Source organism: Mustela nigripes, chromosome 7 (assembly GCF_022355385.1).
Source record: "Mustela nigripes isolate SB6536 chromosome 7, MUSNIG.SB6536, whole genome shotgun sequence".
NCBI lineage: Eukaryota > Metazoa > Chordata > Mammalia > Carnivora > Mustelidae > Mustela > Mustela nigripes.
Window position 1 is genome coordinate 95,404,248 of NC_081563.1, and position 18,215 is coordinate 95,422,462.

Consider the following 18,215-nt stretch of genomic DNA (forward strand, 5'->3'; position numbering starts at 1 on the left):
CCGATGCGGGACTTGATCCCAGGACTCTGGGATCATGACCTGAGCCGAAGGCAGCGGCTTAACCCACTGAGCCACCCAGGCGCCCTTTATAGGCTATTTTTACACAATATTCCTTCTGGGATATAACAAGTCTTAATAATTCTACTTCTTGTAAAGGAATCCTTCCCCAATTATTTACACCTTGATAAGTATTTACCTCCAAATCCTCATAAACCATTGCTTTATATGGCACTAACTTGTAGAAAGTAGCAATGAAGTTACTTAATTTTCAGAATGAACCATACAAATTATAACCTATCTTCTAAAGCCAGAGACAGAAAGAGAACATAAGCATAAACAAAAGTAATGCTGGTTCATTATTCATTTATAGTTACTATACAAAATGAAAGTTTTAGGAAGCCTGAAATGATATATATTTCTTCTATTATATAGGCAACTAATCCTCTGTAGATCACAATGTATCTGTAATAACTCTCTCCCTAATCTAGAAGTTCTGACATGAGGAAAGAGTATTAAAATCTCCTCTGTGGGAGGCAGAGGACTACAGTGTCTGTTTCTGGCCTTCCTACTGCAGGATGAGACTTGAAGTAATATTCCTGGGCTTTAGAGGCCATCAGGAAACTAACATAAAGGACTTAAAAAAATGGTAGGAAAGGAAGTAAGAAGGAGGAAGTTGGCAGAAACAAAGTGAGCCAAAACCTGATCTGCAAGCAACAAGCTCAAGAGGGTGCCAGAGAACAAATGCCAATTTCACTGCAGAATCTCTAGAGGTCTGTGCCCTCCAGACCTCAGTTCCCACCACATGGTAAGCTGGAGGAACTGAACCTGAGATTTCCTTAATAAATCAGGACCCTCAAATGGAGCCAAAGTGGTTCCAACCAAGAACACTCCCAGCCTCCTGGCAAAAGAAAGACAAACCCTCCAAAACAAGACAAAACAAAACAAAACACAGGATTAAAAGATTAAATCTATGTTCTAATAAATCTTGTCTCAAAATCCTGTCACAGAGCATGCAAGAAAAGAAGCCATGTGAGAGACAGCATATTGAGGGAAATTGAAGACTTTAGATACTGGAATGATCAGATACAGAATAGGAGACATGACACATTAAATGTTTAAGAACACAAAGAGGTAAAAAATGAAGAAGGATCAAGAGCCTATCAAAAGCAACAAGCCAAGTGTGAGCGCGGAACTGAAGGAAGTCAAAACAGGGACCAAAAATCACTGAGATGTAAAACACAACAGAATGGCAGGGCAGCAGATGACCCCCAAATGAAGGACTTCACACACTGCACAGAAGAAGTGAAGACATTCCCCAGAATGCAACACAAGGAGGCAGGAGAAGAGGGTGAAAGCCAGCTCGAGAGGCATGGAGAACAGATACAGGTTTAAATAAGAATCCTGAGAAGTACAGCAGAAGAAAGAAAGCGTCAAAATTTAAGAAGACAGCAGCTGAGCATTTTACAGAAATGATAAAGGATCTGAATCCAGAAATACAGGAAATGCACAGATAACAAGCAAGACAAGAAATCTTCAACTAGATACTTTGTGGTAAAGCTACAGAACACCAAAGACTAAGAAAAAATTTTAAGGAAAGCCAGAGAGAGTAGACAATTAAAGAAACGACCAGGTGGGGAACAGGATTTAAAGCTGCTACAGTGGTAAGGAGATGCTAGTAAAATGGTACCTGTGGAGGGTGACAGGAGTATTTTTACTGCCACTACTGCTAATACTGTGTCTAACGCACATAACAACCAAAGTCCGTGGAGATTAATCTGGAGCAGAAAAAAATAAATGAATTACGACCCTCAAAAGAAAGATCATGCCAATGAATTTCACAACTCTGGTGATCACTTTCAAAGCATCTCCTCTTTTTATCATAGCATTTGCATCATGCCTGGCATGGGATAATACAGCATAAATGATACAATATTTTAAAACAACAGACCATTTTACTCAAACTCCATGTTGAAAGCAAACAACTGTGTCAAACACTTTGAAGAAGGAAAAAGTCTTGGAAAAATGTTTGTCAAGAAAGCCCAGGGAGAAAAGCAGGGAGTAAAACCAAGTAGCAGTATGGAGAAAGGGCAGCCTCAGGAAGAAAATGAACACAATTTTCTTCAGCTTTGTTCTCTCTTTTGTTTTTCTGTTATTGGTACCTTTTCTTATTCTTTACCCAAAAATTACTTCATATATGCACATTTCAGTGAATGTTGGGAGGAAAGGGTACCAAAACTTTTGAATGGTTGCCTTCAGCTGAGTGCTTATTTTCTTCTTTAGGTTTTTCTGGGGTTTCTAACTGTTCCTCAATAAGCATGTGTTGCTTTCTGGCAGGGTAAAGCAAAATGCCTTTTTAAAAGAAGTAATGGCAGGTCTTCTGTCCATCCAGGCCAGGAGACAGCCCATGCCAGAGCAGACAGAGGGGGTACTAGACCCCCCTCTGTGAGTTCCTGCTTTCCTTTCTTTCCCCAGCTCTTGCTCTCTGCTCTGTCTGTCCAATTGTGCCCAAACCCAGAACAACAGAAGGACTGTTCAAAACTTAAAGTCTGTGGTAATGGCCACACAGAGGCAGGGAGACCCCGTGGCCAAGCGAGGTGTCCATGGGGGCACTGCTGCCAAGCAGCACTTTGTGTCATGTGTGGCCTGCCCCCCTTTTTTTTATTACATTCTATTTTTTTAATAAACATATAAAGTATTATTAGCCCCAGGGGTACAGGTCTGTGAATTTCCAGGTTTACACACTTCACAGCACTCATCATAGCACATAGCGTCCCTGATGTCCATAACCAATCACCTTCTCCCTACCCTCCTCCCCCCAGCAGCCCTCAGTTTGTTTTGTGAGATTAAGAGTCTCTTATGGTTTGTCTCTCTCCCAATCCCATCTTGTTTCAGTTATTCTTTTCCTATACCCAACCCCCCCCCCACTTTGCATCTCCACTTCCTCATATCAGGGAGATCATATGATAGTTGTTTTTTCTCCGATTGACTTATTTCGCTATGTATAATACCCTCTAGTTCCATCCACGTTGTCGCAAATGATAAGATTTCCTTTCTTTTGATGGATGATATATATATATACCACTTCTTCTTTATCCATTCATCTGTTGATGGACATCTAGGTTCTTTACATTGTTTGGTCATTGTGGACATTGCTGCCATAAACATTCAGGTGCATGTGCCCCTTTGGATACCTATGTTTGTATCTTTAGGGCAAATACCCAGTAGTCCAATTGCTGGGTCAGAGGGTAGCTCTATTTTCAACTTTTTGAGGAATCTACCTGCTGTTTTCCAGAGTGGTTGCACCAGCTTGCCTTCCCACCAACAGTGCATTCTGCTTTCTCTGCATCCTCACCAGCATCTGTCATATCCTGACTTGTTAATTTTAGCCACTCTTACTAGTGTGAGGTGATATCTCATTGTGGTTTTGATTTGTATTTCCCTGATGCCGAGTGATGTGGAGCACTTTTTCATGTGTCTGTTGGCCATCTGGATGTCTTCTTTGCAGAAATGTCTGTTCATGTCCTCTGCCCATTTCTTGATTGGATTATTTGTTCTTTGGGTGTTGAGTTTGCTAAACTCTTTATAGATTTGGGATACTAGCCCTTTATCTGATACGCCATTTGCAAATATCTTCTCCTATTCTGTCAGTTGTCTTTTGGTTTTGTTAACTGTTTCCTTTGCTGTGCAAAAGCTTTTGATCTTGATGAAATCCCAATAGTTCATTTTTGCCCTTGCTTCCCTTACCTTTGGTGATGTTCCTAGGAAGAAGTTGCTGTGGCTGAGGTTGAAGAGGTTGGTGCCTGTGTTCTCCTCAAGGATTTTGATATATTCCTTTCTCACATTGAGGTCCTTCATCCATTTTGAGTCTATTTTTGTGTGTAGTGTAAGGAAATGGTCCAATTTCATTTTTCTGCATGTGGCTATCCAATTTTCCTAACACCATTTGTTGAAGAGACTGTTTTTTTTTTTTCCATTGGACATTCTTTCCTGCTTTGTCAAAGATTAGTTGACCATAGAATTGAAGGGTCTATTTCTGGGCTCTCTATTCTGTTCCATTGATCTATGTGTCTGTTTTTGTGCCAGTACAATACTGTTTTGATGATGATGACAGCTTTGAAATAGAGCTTGAAATCTGGGCTTGTGATGCCACAAACTTTGGCTTTCTTTTTCAATATCCCTCTGGCTATTTGAGGTCTTTGCTGGTTCCATATAAATTTCAGGATTATTTGTACCATTTCTTTAAAAAAAAAATGGATGGGATTTTGATAGAGACTGCATTAAATGTATAGATTGCTTTAGGTAGCATAGACATTTTCACAATATTTGTTATTCCAATCCAGGAGCATGGAACATTTTTCCATTTCTTTGTGTCTTCCTCAATTTCTTTCATGAGTACTTTACAGTTTTCTGAGTATTCTTTGCCTCTTTGGTTAGGTTTATTCCTAGGTATCTTATGGTTTGGGGTCCAATTTTAAATGGGATTGACTCCTTAATTTCTCTTTCTTCTGTCTTTTTGTTGGTGTGGAGAAATGCAACTGATTTCTGTGCATTGATTTTTTATATCCTGACACTTTACTGAATTCCTGTACATGTTCTAGAAGATTTGGAGTGGAGTCTCTGGGTTTTCCACATATAGTATCATATCATCTGCAAATAGTGATAGTTTGACTTCTTCTTTGCTGATTTGAATGCCTTTAATTTCTTTTTGTTGTCTGATTGCTGAGGCTAGTACTATGTTGAATGTAGTGGTGATAATGGACATCCCTGCCGTGTTCCTGACCTTTGCTGAAAAGCTCTCAATTTTTCTCCTTTGAGAATGATATTTGCGGTGGGTTTTTCATAGACGGCTTTGATAATATTGAGGTATGTGCCCTCTATCCCTACACTTTGAAGAGTTTTGATCAGGAAAGGAAGCTGTACTTTGTCAAATGTTTTTTCAATATCTATTGAGAGTATCATATGGTTCTTGTTCTTTCTTTTATTAATGTATTGTATCACATTGATTGATTTGCAGATGTTGAACCAACTTGCAGCCCTGGAATAAATCCCACTTGGTCGTGATGAATAATCCTTTTAATGTACTGTTGGATCCTATTGGCCAGTATTTTCGTGAGAATTTTCGCATCTGTGTTCATCAAGGATATTGGTCTGTAATTCTCTTTTTTGATGGGATCCTTGTCTGGTTTTGGGATCAAGGTGATGCTGGCCTCATAAAATGAGTTTGGAAGTTTTCCTTTGATTTCTATTTTTTGGAACAGTTTCAGGAGAATAGGAATTAGTTCTTCTTTAAATGTTTGATGGAATTCCTCTGGAAAACCGTCCCTGGGCTCTGGCTTGTTTGGGATTGATGATGACTGTTTCAATTTCCTTAGTGGTTATGGGTCTGTTCAGGTTTTCTATTTCTTCCTGGTTCAGTTGTGGTAGTTTATATGTCTCTAGGAATGCATCCATTTCTTCCAGATTGTCAAATTTGTTGGTGTAGAGTTGCTCATAATATATTCTTATAATTGTTTTTATTTCTCTGGTTTGATCTCTCCTCTTTCATTTATGATTTTTTTAAATCTGGGTCCTCTCTCTCTCTCAATAAGATTAGCCAGGGGTTTGTCAATCTTAATAATCTTAATTATTAATAATCTTAATAATTGTAATCTTAATAATTCTTTCAAAGAACCAGCTCCTAGTTTTGTTGATTTGTTCTATTGTTTTTTGGTTTTGGTTTTTGGTTTTTGGTTTCTATTTCATTGATTTCTGCTCTGATCTTTATGATTTCTCTTCTCCTGCTGGGTTTAGGCTTTCTTTGTTATTCTTTCTCCAGCTCCTTTAGGGGTAGGGCTACGTTGTGCATTTGAGACCTTTCTTGTTTCTTGAGAAAGGCTTGCATCACTATATATTTTCCTCTCAGGACTGCCTTTGCTGTTTTGAACTGTTGTGTTTTCATTATCACTTGTTTCCATGAATTTTCTCAATTCTTTAATTTCCTGGTTGACCCATTCATTCTTTAGAAGGATGCTGTTTAGTCTCCTTGTATTTGGGTTCTTTCCAAATTTCCTCTTGTGATTGAGTTCTAGCCTCAGAGCATTGTGGTCTGGAAATATTCAGGGAATGATCCCAAACTTTTGATACTGGTTGAGACCTGATTTATGACCCAGGATGTGATCTATTCTGGAGAATGTTCCATGTGCACTAAAGAAGAATGTGTATTTTATTGCTTTAGGATGGAATGTTCTGAATATATCTGTGGTGTCCATCTGGTCCAGTGTGTCATTTAAGGCCTTTATTTCCTTGCTGATCTTTTCAGTGAGGGGAGTGTTAAAGTCCTCTACTTTTATTGTATTACTGTCCATGTGTTTCTTTGAGTTTGTTATTCATTGGTTTATATAATTGGCTGCTCCCATGCTAGGGGCATAGATATTTAAAATTGTTAGATCTTCTTGTTGGACAGACCCTTTGAGTATGATATAGTGTCCCTCCTCATCTCTTATTATAATCTTTGGCTTAAAATCTAATTGATCTGATATAAGGATTGTCACCCAGCTTTCTTTTGATGTCCATCAGCATGGTAAATTGTTTTCCACCCCCTCACTTTAAATCTGTAAGTGTCTTTGGGTCTAAAATGAGTTTCTTGTAGACAGCATATTGATGTTTGCTTTTTTTTTTTTATCCATTCTGATACCCTGTGCCTTTTGATTGGGGGCATTTAGCCCATTAACATTCAAGGTAACTATTGAGAGATATGAATTTAGTGCCATTGTATTGCCTGTAAGGTGACTGTTACTGTATTTTGTCTCTGTTCCTTTCTGATCTACTACTTTTAGGCTCTCTCTTTGCTTAGAGGACCTCTTTCAATATTTCCTGTAGAGCTGGTTTGGTGTTTGCAAATTCTTTCAGTTTTTGTTTGTCCTGAAAGCTTTTTATCTCTCCTTCTATTTTCAATGATAGCCTAGCTGGATATAGTATTCTTGGTTGCATGTTTTTCTCGTTTAGTGCTCTGAATATATCATGCCAGCTCTTTCTGGCCTGCCAGGTCTATGTGGATAAGTCTGCTGCCCATCTAATATTTTTACTATTGTATGTTACAGACTTCTTTTCCTGGGATGCTTTTGGGATTTTCTGTTTGTCGCTAAGACTTGTAAATTTTACTATTAGATGATGGGGTATGGACCTATTCTTATTGATCTCTGCACCTCCTGGATTTTGATGCTTGTTTTCTTTGCCATATTAGGGAAATTCTCTCCAATAATTCTCTCCAACATACCTTCTGCTCCTCTCTCTCTTTCTTCTTCTTCTAGAATCCCAATTATTCTAATGTTGTTTCATCTTATGGTATCATTTATCTCTCAAATTCTCCACTTGTGATCCAATAGTTGTTTGTCTCTCTTTTGCTCAGCGTCTTTATTCTCTGTCATTTGTTCTTCTATATCACTAATTCTTTTTTCTGTCTCATTTATCCTAGCAGTAAGAGCCTCCATTTTTTATTGCACCTCATTAATAGCTTTTTTAATTTCAACTTGGTTAGATTTTAGTTATTTTATTTCTCCAGAAAGGGCTTATTTCTCTGGACAGGGATTCTCTAATATCTTCCATGCCCTTTTTGAGCCTGGCTGGAACCTTGAGAATCATCAATCTGAGCTCTAGGTCTGACCAATGTCTGTATTGATTAGGTCCCTAGTCTTCAGTACTGCCTCTTGTTCTTTTTTTTTTTTTTTGTGGTGATTTTTTCAACCTTGTCATTTTGTCCAGATAAGAATATATGAAGAATCAAATAAAATACTAAAAGGGTGGCAAAAACCCCAGTAAAATGTGCTTTATCCAAATCAGAAGAGACCACAAATGGTGTTTGTGGGGGGAGAAATAGGGTAAAAAGAAGTTCAGGAAAAAAAATTTTAAAAAGAAAACAAATAAAGAAAATATATAAAAAAGAAAAAATATATATAGATATTAGACTGGTGACTATAACAGGGCCACTCCCTTAATTTGGGGAGTATTTTGGTCACTTAGAAGAAACTGCCTCTCAATATTTTAAAGAATGAAAAACATATATAAGGGTAAACATGATGAAGAGTTGGAATACGACTATAAAGATAAAAACAATTTTTTTTTAATTTCTAAAAAAGGAGTTGATAAGATAAGTTGGTTGGGAGAATAAAGAAAAAGAAAGTGGAGAGAATTTGTTTGGGCTGGAGACTAGAACAAGCCCATTGCTAGATTTAGGGTGCATTTTGATCTATTAGAAGAAGTTGTACCCCAAATTTTTTAGAAGAAAAAACCCTATGTGCATACAAAAAATAAAGTTAGATACTATGAAGAATAGAATATGACTACAATAATGAATGTTCAAAAAAGTTTTTTGTTTTTTTTTTTAATGAAAGGTATTGATAAGATAAACTAGTTAAAAAACGTTAAAAGAGGAAAGGGTAAAAGTTAAAAATTTAGCAGAAAAAAAAATTTTAAATTAATTACCTTTGCAAAACTAAAGAATCATGGGGAGAAAGCCATGAATTCCATGCTCTGCTTTCTCCTCCTCTGGAATTCCACTGTTCTCCTTGGTAAGTGAACTTGGTCTTGGCTGGATTTCTTTTTGATCTTCTGGGGGAGGGGCCTGTTGTAGTGATTCTCAAGTTTCTTTGCCTGAGGCACAATTGCACCGCCCTAACCAGAAGCCAGGCTAAGTAATCCTCTTGGGTTTGCTTTGGGAAGCTTTTGTTCCCTGAATGTACAGTTACAGAGGACAGGAATGAAAATGGCAGCCTCCCAATTTCTGGCCCAGAGTAGCCGAGAGCTCAGGGCCCCACTCCTTAATGTGCTGTCAGAGAAAAGTGCTCAATCACTTCCATCTCCCTGGCCTCCGGCTCCGAGCTCACTCAGCCTATGACCAATTTCTGCCTCTGGCAGATAGCTCTGCCTGGAGTCTCCAAACCCCACAGATCCCTGAGCTCTTCCAGGGCAGTCTCCCTGGATCTTGTGGGGACCTCACTCACAGAGCAGTGGCCTGTGCCATGGATTACAGTTCAAGGTAACCCTGAGTTCAGAGCTCACTCCTCCACTCTGTCTCTGTAGCCAACTTCCCCGCTCCAATACCTGCAAGCTCTGTAACATTCAGACCCCCTGATCCTTCTGTGACCCCGTGGGACTTGAGGCCACACTGTCCCTGCATGGGATTCACCCAGGTTTAGTCTCTGGAGCAATGTCCTTCAGTGGAGCCAACTTTTAAAAGTCCTGATTTTGTGCTCCATTGCTCTGCCACTTCCCGGGAGTCACCACCCCCCCCCCCACCCCCGTCTACCTTCCCGTCGCTTTGGATTTGCTTCTCCGCCGGTCTTACCTTTTAGAAAGGGATCAATTTTCTGTTTCTAGAACTGTTGCTCTTCTTCTCTTCAATCTCCTGTTGGATTTGTAGGTGTTAGGAATGGTTTGATAAGCTATCTAGCTGATCTCCTGCTACCTGATGTTGTCTCAGCCTGCTACTTCCTGCTATTTGGCCACCCTCATGGAAGCAGGATTTTTGCAGTTGTGTAACCACACCTGGGGGCACAGAGAGGCCTGGGCACTGCATTCCTCCTCTGACTGGCCCCTGGTCTCTGGCAGCCTAGCCATGGCCTGGATAGAGACAGCAAAGAGCTGCAGGGCTTGCAGATGGTTCACAGTGCACAGGCTCCTGTTAGATCCACCACTGGCCCTGCTAGGCAAGCTTTCCCTGGTCCTGGACAGCTGTGACCATGTGCTGGGCTAGCTAGGCCTCCTTGAGTGCACATCTTGGCTGCCAAGGCAGGGTGGGTGGGCAGGGCAAGGGCTGTGGTGCACATGCTCACTGTGTCCTGCAGCCCTCACTGCTGGCCAACCCTGCTGGTCCTCAACAGAGAAGACCACTTGGTCTCCTGGGGCTTCAGACTGGGAAGCTGCACATTCCTTGCCCTGGGAAGTGCACAAATACTCCCTGAGACCCCAAGACGAGCTCCCCCTTCTCTTTCAAAGACACTTTGGGTACCTCCACATGATTAAGTGAGTGGAGGCTTGGGAAAAGCTGCTACCCTCCTGAAACCATCTGATGTTTATCAACTGTTCTTGACTATCTCGGTTCAGCATACTTTAAATCAGAATGCCTATGGGATGTCTTCTTTTTGCAAAATTATCCTAGAATATAATTTTCATATTAAAACTTATTTATGCCTTTAAAAAAGAAACTCTGGTGATCAAAAATTCTTAGAATTCCTCAAATTCTTAGAAAAATACATAATTTATAAAACTGAATCAAGAAAAAAAACCTGAATAATCCTAAAATAATCACAAAATGATTAAAGAAATTGAATGAGTGGTTAAAATCTTCCAATTAAAAACAAAACAAAAAAGCACTAGTTTCTGAATGGTTTTACAGGAAAAACTAAAACCCATTCTAGGAACAGATCATTCCAATCTTATGCGAGCTATTTTATAAAATTGAAAAAGAATGTTTGACACCAGGTGCTACAATTTTTATGATAGGATCATTCAGAAACAATGTGAGCACGGGAAATTTGGGCCAACCTCAGTTGTGACCATAGATCCAAAAGTGCAAAGTATTAGCCTCCAAAATTCAGAACTATGATTCACCACACTTATATTCAGGAAGAATCATCACATGGTTATCTCAGTTAATGCAGAAGAAATACATATTTGGAAACTTCAAAACCTATGAGTTTTTATAAATTTTACCAAACTAGAAATAGAAGCGAACTTAATCTGATAAAGTATGTGTTCTGAAAACTTACAGAGAACTCCATTAACTAAACACCAGGAGTCAGGAGAAGCCCTGAATGATGAAACACTAACAGAACTCTTTAAATCAGAAGCAGGATGACTGTCTTTGTTATGTCTATTTACCCATGCGACATAAGACAAGAAAAGAGACTAACTGGCTAGCCTGTCATTATTCATAGACCATGTGACTGTCCACCCAGAAAACAAACAAAAAAAAAAATCTGTAGATAAAATGTTGGAATTAAATGTGTTAAATTAAAGACATACTCCTTTAACCCAGCCATGGGGATGGAATGAATTAACTTGAGCTAAATTCAAAAACATGGATAAATCTCAGAAATACCACTGAATGTAAACAGCAAGCCACAGATGATTATGTACCATGTGAGGCTATTTTTATTATATTCAAAACCAAACAAAATTGCACAAGGCATTGTTTAGGGATATGAATACTGGGGGTAAAAACCATTTTTAAAAAAGAAGGTTAATGGCATAGTGCAGAGGCCTTCAGAGGATAAAAAGAACAGGACTGAGGAGAAGCACCCCACTAGCTTCCAGTTCAAAAAGGTCTAGTTCCTGAAGCACCACACTTCAAAACTTGCATAGATATTATATATTCTTTAGTAAATGTATCAACTGCTACCAAAATAAGATCATTTAAATTAATGGGATAGGTCAAACAAATGATGGTTAGAAGATCCATATGTAAGTGACAGGCTTCATTAAAGCTCCTGTTAAAGACAGCTTCTCTGTTCAAATTTCATTCATAAGAGGGTTGCCAAAGGAAACACAATAACCACCACAAAATATATAGTAAATCAATGTCTCTTACTCTGGGGAAGGCATACAGCCCTTAAAGGAGAGAAAGGGGAATCACAGTCAGTGCCAGCCATGAGCCAAGTACTGGCTTGGGGTGGGGGCAGTAGTGGAGGGGTCCTCAGGTATCTGTTTTATTCCACAAACCCAACAAATCCATGGAGAGCCTTCTGGCCTGGCTTCTCCTTCCAGCCAGTTCTGCAACAAACAGACATTAGGCTTTCCCTTTACAGTCATAAAGTTGATCCCACACCAACCTAAGCATATATTTCTTCAAACCATGAATAATTTCTAGATAACCAACACTTAACTTTCAAAACCTACAATTTAGTTCTACTGGAGCTCTCAAGGTATCAGTAATCTGGCCACTTGTCCTATACAATCTGTGGGCAAGAATGACTGTAAGTTTAGGCAATTAAGAACCACACACATATATATTGTTCTTACTTTGAAAAGAATATGTAAACACACATGGACACACTGACACAAACAAAGATTGCAATCTCACCAGTAGTCAGGAAAATATGTATTAAAAACAGTAGTTTTTCAACATATCAGTTTGCACACACACACAAACACACACATACACCCACCCACCCACCCACACACACACACACAAATCATCTCCAGTCTTGGTTAGAGAAATTTACATGCAACTTCCACATAAATTTTCATATAAGTTTATATGACCTTTTTGAAAGCAATTTGGCAATATTGGTATTTTAAATGTGGATACATTTCCATCTAATAATTTCACATCTAGGTAACCATAGAGGAAAAATTCTCTCATGTTTCCAAAAAAAAAAAAAAAAATTAAAAGTCACAAGAATATTCTTTGCAGCATTGTTTGTAAAAGTAGAAAGAAGAAGATACATGTTCATTATTTTTTATGTCTTCAAGTAAAATTAAGGAGTTAAAAATACCACATTTTAAAACAAGAATCTTTAAAGCTAAATGAATTTAACAAAAACTTATTTCAAAGGAAAGAGGATGGGGTCCAGCTCCTCCCTTTGTGATTTATTATTCCCTACCATATATACATATTTTTATTATTATTAAATATAATTAATTATAATTAAATTTTAATTTTAATTTATTAAATTTTATTTAATAATAATTTTAATACTTAAAATAAATTATAATTATAAATCTCAATTAAATTATAATTATAATTAAAAATTAATAAATTAACATTAAATTAATTTAATAAACCAAATTTTAAGTTTAATTAATTATAATTAAAATATAATTAATTATTAAAGTATATATTATTTATATATAAATAATCATTATAATGACAATGTGTAAATTTGAGAATATTAAAAATTATGTTCTGTTGAAAACATTTATGCTTTGCTCTACAGGCCCCTCTTGTAATCACCCAAGCAGCCATGGGGAACACACACATGCCCTGGGGATGGCTGTGTCCAACAACTTATTTGTACAAACAAGCAGCCAGCTGTAAGCTGTGGACTCCTGATGTAATGGACTCCCCAGAGGTCTACAGAATAAGAGAAGATGGCATTCATTCATTGAACAAATCTCAAAGAAGGTCTCTGGGTCAGAGATTCTTCCATTCCATGAGGATACAGGAGTGATACAAAACACAACAATCATTGTCCTAAGGATGCTTATATTCTGGCAGGAGGAGGCATTCAATAAATGAGAAAACCAAGAGGAAAGGTTCCTGGGGAATGCCAAGACAGGTGGTATTCCATTCTGATTAGGGACATCAGGGAACACCTTGCTGATGACATCTGAGCAAAGATCTGAAAAAGGTAAGGAAGGAAGACACACAAACATTCCAGGGTAAGGAAATAAGCCATATGGACTCTTGGGAGAAATGCGCTCTGGGCAGAGGGAATGGACAAAGTTCTTAACAGTGGAGCAACCTCACATGGTCAGGAAATAGCAAGAAGACGCTGTTGTCTGCAGCAAAGGGGGAGAACTGCCACAGGTAAGGTTACAAAGCAGGTAGGGTAAAGGCACAGAAATATGTGGGGTCTGAGGCCACTGCAATGACTTCCAGAAATGGAAAGCTATTTGAGGGTGTGGAGTCATGATGGGAAATATTTTTAAAGCATCATTCCAGCTGCTCTTCTGAAGAGACTTGGGCAGGGGTGAGGTGATGGGGGTCACAACTGTGGAAAGAGGAATGCCATTTATGAGGCTAACTGTAATAATCTAGGTGAGGATAATGGGAGCACTGGCATTATCAGCACAGGCAATGAGAAGAGGCCAAAGATTCTGGATGTATTTTGAAGGTAGAGGCAATAAACTTGGGTTTTGGCCTAAACAATGGAGGGCTGAAGTTATCACAAAATGATTTCATTACTCATAGGAAACATTTTCCTTCCTTCTGTTTTCTAGTACACTTTCTTCCTGGTGTTCTGATCAAATACAGACTTTAATAAAAGCAAGAAATTTTAAAATCTCAACCCTACTTTTATTGGCTCTTCATTATGATTCTTTATAGTAGACTGCAAGAACACAGAATTTTTCTTCTCCTATCAAGAGAGGTCCATTTCTCTATTTGCACCAGAGAGGCTCATAACTTATGCAGGCCAATGTGTCATGAACAAATGTGAGGCAAACATAAGCTTGAAAAGCCTTATGCACTCCCTGATCTTGGAGCCCTAAAACTAGCATGTAAAGGAGCTCAAAATAGCCTTCGAGCACCAGAGTGCCCTGGTCAATAGCGTGTCAACCACAGGACACCTAAATGAGGCCACCTCCCACCAGCCAGTAGGAGAGGCATATGCCAGCCTAAACCAGAATCACTGCCCAATAAACCCACAAAACTGTAAGCTCAATAACTGGTTGTTTTATTAAGGCACTTAGTTTTGGGATGGTTTGTAATGCAATTTGTTATGCAGCACAAACTAACTAACATATTCTTGAACAAGTACATTTTTTCCTAAAAGGACAGAGAGAGCAAAAGGGGGGAATAAAGAGGATGAAGGAGCCCTTAAACTGTGTTTTTTTCGTTTTTATTTTTTTTGGTAGTAGGGCTCTTTTTAAGACAAAAGATTTTAATATCTTTCTTTGATTCACCATAGTATTGCCCTTTTTTCCTCCATACATCTGTGGAAAAAAAGCTAAGCAGAGCAAAACAAGGAAACAGGATAAAAATCAGATTGTTTCATACTTAAATTAGCTACCAACTTGGAAAAAAAATTAAACTCAAGATTTAGGTCAATTTATAACTCATAAGGGGGAAAACAGAGCAATTCATTGAAAAACAAAAAACAAAACCCCTTGTGGGCATTCTTGGGCACATGCCCGTATTTGACTTGATGACCATCTGGAACCTGGAGCATTCTGTGAGATTCTAAGCCATGTGGTCTATCTCCTTGCGTCATGTTCCTTCCCCACCATGCCTGATGTCAGCTTCAGGTCCTGCAGAAGCAGTCAGGGCATCTGTACACTCCTCTCTGCACACTCTTCTGTATATGTGATCCCATCTCGGCCCACATCCCCCAGCACTTTGCACCATCAGTCATTCTCCCTTCAGTCAGCCTGCAAACAAGTAAATGCAGCCTGTAAAACCCACCCTCAACCAAGTTATGCATGGAGTTATGATTGTTTGTCTTCACCACCAAACTTTCTAAAAGGCTATTCTTGTGTGTGGCCTCCATGGTCTCACCCCAGTCACTCCATCTCTCTGTCTGGCTTAGGATCCCACTACTCACCTCACCTTTTCTTTCAGTACACAGTGATAACCTCCTCGGTCCACCACCATTTCCTAATCCAGCTGCTTTGCAACTTTTTGCATCATCAAATATTGCTGAAATTTCCTTCCTTGAAATTCTTTCTTCTCTGTGCTTCTGTGACAAATGCTTTCCTGGCATCAAAGCCCCTTCCCAGCTCCACCCACTACTCCTTTATCCTTCCTCTTTATCTGCCCAAGAAAAGAAGGAATTACTCCAACTCCTTAACTATCACTCTCTCTACAAGGAGCCTGTCCCTCAGCAACAGCATGATTGCACCTCTCTTCCCCCAAGCTCCCGTCCCTGCATTTTGACTGCCTGGCCAGAACCAACACCTGCAGGTCCCGCAGACACCTCAACTCACACTGCCCAAAGCTACACTCATCCTCCTACCTCCTGGACCTGGCTCCCCTCCTGAGTTCCCATGACTGTTGTGGCAGTTGACAAACCAGACTCAACATTCTGAAAGCACAGAATGCTACTATAGCATTCCTTACCATAGCTGAGTTACGGAAGCAGCCCAAAGGCCCAGCAACAGAAGATGAAGTGGTACATACATACAATGGCATATTACTCAGCCATCAAAAAGGATGAGATCCTGATATTTACAATAGGATGGATGTACCTAGAGGGTATTGAGCTAAGCGAAATAAGTCAAAGAAACAGAAATAATGACTTTTAGGGATGAGTCATTGAGAAAAGTCCTACATATCCAAGTTTTAATGCAGGACCAGAAGCTATAGTTTTAGCATGTATCATGGCATAAAATGAAATTAAAAGGGCCTACTTAGCCAGAGGGAGCCATTTTGTTGTTTATGCAGTAAACTTAGATTGACCCTGCCCCTCCCAGAGGAACTCACTTGCAAAGCCCAGATACAAGGGCGGGTTAGGCCAGGTGGAGACATCCAGTCAGTGGGGCACACATACTGTCTCCCTAGCTACCAAGGACAGGGGGCCCTGCCTTATGCCAGTTTTGACCAAGGTGATAGGCTAGTTCAAATATCTACTAGGGTAAATTGTAACTCAATTGGCTGCCCATGTGTGACCTAGCATGACTGTCCAGTTTTCTCTGTGTATTATAATCTCATTGGCCACCCGTGTGTAGCCAGGCTCAACTACATGGCCTTTACTCTATAAAAGTTAGTGTGTGAGGCTGAGAGTGTTCACCTCTTTGTAAGAGACAGCCCCGACCCAGTCGGTTTGATTCTCAATGCTTGGTGAGAAATAAAGCTTTGCTTGGCCTTCACTTTGTATCAGTCTCACTCCTTTGATCACGGACCCTAACTAAATATTAAAAAAAAAAAATAGGATAATAACAGTGAGGGTAAAATTACTTAAACCTTCCTCATCATCACCAGCACCCCACCAGTCACATGTCTGACCTCCAGGGTGGCACAAGGTGGTGTGACTACAGGTCCAGGCAGAAAAAGTGTTACTTGTTTTTCACTTTTTGGAAAAATAATAAACAGAAGGGGTGCCTGTTGGCTCAGCGTGTTGAGTGGCCGACTCTTGATCTCAGCTTGGGGCTTGATCTCACAGTGGTGAGTTTGAGTCCCACACTGGGCTCTGCACTGGATGTGGAGCCTACTTAAAACATATAATATAATAAAATAAATGAAATGAACACCTCTGTCAAAACTACATGAATTTATAACCCACATGTAAGTCAAGTTCTACTTGTGCCAAGACAACATTAAAACCAGGATGTCTTATCAAGACAGGAAACAAGATATATTGTGTATCCCAAGTGCCATGAGATGACCCCAACCACATCTAAGTCAGCTATAGCTCTCCACATGTCCACAAGAAAGGGCATATTATCCCCATTACCACAGAGGAAACCAAGGCTCAGAGAGGTCAAGAAATGGATCCAAGATCATAGCATTATTTAGCAGCACAGTTGGGATGTATGGGACTGACCCCCAAATAGGCCATACCTAGTGGATGAATATCTTAGTGTGGAGTTATAAAATCCCAGGTAGAAGGCTGCCTCAGGAATGCAGATAATCAATAACAGGAAAATAAAGGGGTGCCTGGGTGGCTCAATGAGTTAAGCATCCATCTTGGGCTCAGGTCATTATCCCAGGGTCCTGGGATCTAGCCCCACGTCAGCTCCCTGCTCACCAGGGAGTCTGCTTCTCCTTCTGTCTCTGCTCCACACTCATTATAAATAAATAAATAAATAAATAAATAAATATTTTTTAAAAAGGAAAAATAAAGACCATAAACCTACAAGAGAGACTTGAGTGACAAGAGTTGAAGCTGTGGCACACACACACCTGCCTACAGCTCTCTGACCTAAGACACAAGTGGAATTGATGGGGTAGGAGGCACACAGGACTGGACAGCACAGCCTCCAGTAGACAGAGAACTCTGGTGTAGGTTAAGCTACCTTCCATTGTCCTTTAAAATGTCAAAACTGAATAAATCAGGTGGGGTTATTGAAATCTGATCCCCAAGGATGCCTGGATGTCTCTATCTGTTAGGCAGCAGCCCAACATGACTCTCAGGTCATGACCACAGGGTCCTGGAATTGAGTCCCTCCTCCTGGTATTGAGCCCCACATCAGGCTCCTTGCTCAACGGCGAGCCTGCTTTTCCCTCTGCTTGTGCTCTCTCACTGACAAATAAATAAATAATCTTTAATAAAAAAGGAAAATAAAAGAAAAAAGAAATCTGATCCACAGTGTGGAACAACATAAAGAATGGTACTTTCTGAGAATCGAGTCAAGATGGCGGAGAAGTAGCAAGCTGAGACTGCTTCAGCTAGCCGGAGATCAGCTAGATAGCTTATCTAAAGATTGCAAACACCTGAAAATCCATCGGCAGATCGAAGAGAAGAAGAACAGCAATTCTGGAACAGAAAAACAACCACTTTCTGAAAGGTAGGACCGGCGGAGAAGTGAATCCAAAGCGACGGGAAGATAGACCCCGGGGGGAGGGGCCGGCTCCCGGC